This window comes from Oncorhynchus clarkii, chromosome 17 (assembly GCF_045791955.1).
Source record: "Oncorhynchus clarkii lewisi isolate Uvic-CL-2024 chromosome 17, UVic_Ocla_1.0, whole genome shotgun sequence".
In the NCBI taxonomy this organism is placed as follows: domain Eukaryota; kingdom Metazoa; phylum Chordata; class Actinopteri; order Salmoniformes; family Salmonidae; genus Oncorhynchus; species Oncorhynchus clarkii.
The window spans coordinates 49,935,769-49,938,488 of NC_092163.1; positions in this window are offsets into that span (position 1 = coordinate 49,935,769).

Consider the following 2,720-nt stretch of genomic DNA (forward strand, 5'->3'; position numbering starts at 1 on the left):
GGGTTGAAATCGCGCGAGAGGTGAAAGTGTTCAATTTTTTACGTAACAGGATTACTGGGGTGAAAAATCCGAGATTATGTAAACATGAGGCATGAGGCATGTGTCCTCAAATGGCAAAAAATAAATATGATGAGAGCCCTGCAATTTACAAATCACGGTGTTTTTCATAACATTTTCATCATAATATGATACATTGTATGTTGTATGCAAGTAAGTAAGTAAATTATACATATGTATAATGGCAGAATATTTTCTATTTGTGGAAAATTGCAGTCCCTATGTAAAGTAATCCTTTCAGGGCCGGCCCTAACCTTTTGGGGGCCCTAAAGGAGATTTGGTTGGGGGACCCCCCACCTTGTAAGCAAAGCATTTTAGTTTTAGCAGTGCTGATTATTAAACAAAGAAAAGAAAAGGCACTTTCACCCAAATCTGTCCAATATAAACTCAGTGCTTTTCTTTGGGACAACAACTCCCATTGTTAGGGCGGAGACATGATCATCTCATCATTATATACAGATCTCTGGACGGATACACTTATGCCTGCTACATTAGTTTAGACCGCATGAGATGATTGTACACAACACAATGACGAGAGGGACAGAGGCAGTTTGTGAAAGTATGTCGTATCTACTTGGAAGAATTAGTACAATTATTTTGTAAGACAGCTCTGCAGCATACTTAGGCAGGCTAGTGAAACAGGATGACTAATGACAGTACAGTGTGGCTAGCACATATAATGAACAAAAATATAAACGCAATATGCAACAATTTCAACAATTTTACTGAGATACAGTTCATATAAGGAAATCAATCAATAAAAAATGAATTTGTTAGGCCCTAATCTATGGATTTCACATTACAGGGCAGCCATGGGTGGACCTGGGAAGGCATACGCCCACCCACATGGGAGCCAGGCCCACTTACTGGGGAACCAGGCCCAGCCAACCAGAATGTTTTTCCCCACAAAAGGGCTTCATTACAGACTGAAATACTCCTCAGTTTCAACTGTCCCGGTGGCTGGTCTCAGATGATCACGCAGGTGAAGAAGCCGAATGTAGAGGTCCTGGGGTGGTGTGGTTACACGTGGTCTGCGGTTGTGACTCCGGTTGCACATACTGTCAAATTCTCTAAAACGATGTTGGAGGAGGCTTATGATAGAGAAATGAACATTCACTTCTCTGGCAACAGCTCAGGTGAACATTCCTGCAGTCAGCATGCCAATTGCATTTTCCCTCAAAGCTTGATACATCTGTGGCATTGTGTTGTGTGACAAAACTGCACATTTTAGAATGGCCTATTATTGTCCCCAGCACAAGGTTCACCTGTGTAATGATCATGCCGTTGAATCAGCTTCTTGATATGCCACACCTGTTAGGTGGATGGATTATCTTGGCAAAGGAGAAATGCTCACTAACAGGGATGTAAACAAATTTGTAGCCAAAATTTTAGAGAAGTAATATTTTTGTGTGTTTTGAAAATTGCTGGGATCTTTTATTTTAGATCATGAAACATGGGACCATGTTGAATTTATATTTTTGTTCAGTGTAGATAACATTGGGATGGTCTGTCTGACTGGCTGGCTGCGACTCCCTGAGTAGTAATGAAAAGATGTCTTAAGAGATTAAAAAATATAGTAAAATAATAAAAACTAAGTAATATATAAATATTTTTATTCATAGTCATTTCCTATTGATGTCTACCCAATGTGGACCTGCAGAGACAATGGAATATTTTCAATGTTTTGGCAGTTGAATGTTCAATATTTTTGACTTTGAAATTTCCATTAAGTTCTAAAATAATTGTAATGTGATAACGCATTTAATGTAAAATAAAACATTGAAAACCATGATAATTTTTTAAAGAATCAAACCAAATCAATCTCAAAAAGCACTAATCGCTCCGCACTATCAGTGACTGACATAAGAGAAACTGCTGATGCACAACCAAATTACACATGGTTTATTCTACGACTAACTCTCAACAGTAAATTGAGACCCTGAGTGACAACTGCATTTTTTTATGAATTGGTCCGGGGCCCCCTAAGCAACCGCTTGTCAGTTATGCCTGGAGCTGGCCCTGTAGCTATCCAACAACAGATGGTACCAAATCTGTCACAAACATCTATTTTCTCTGCTGTATTTGTACTCTACAATCTTATTTCCACAGCAGCCATTCAATAGTATAATATGACAACAAGCCAGTCTGTCTCACCTATATGGAATTCAAGATCCAAAGAATGGGAGGTCAACTCACTGCCTTGGCATTTGTTGATGATTGAACCAGTGTGACCTTCAGCCCTAGGTCTCAGTGCTAAAGGAGTCCAAGGATGTGTCCGAAATGGAAAACTATAGAATTACTTAATTTCCATCTGGGGAGAAATTCAGTTGTGGCAAGTCCGATAAGTTTTGTACCGGCATCAGTGCATTTACTTAAATTAATATTTAATTGGTGACATGTTTATCTTCTATATACACATTACCTTGCATAGTATTTGTAGCTGTTGTGTGAATGTTGTGCTTATGCCTTAAGGGATCTTTCTCTCGGCTCTTGATTTTCAAAAAGGTTAAGACTGGAGGCTGTAACCTGATGACAGTCTGAGAGTAGGGCCCTAGGGAACAGGGTGACATTTGGGACAAACACCAAGAAAATATATATTTCTGGACTTCACTCATACAATGACAAAACAATATTGCCACACTAGTTTGATTCAGTAAATACAA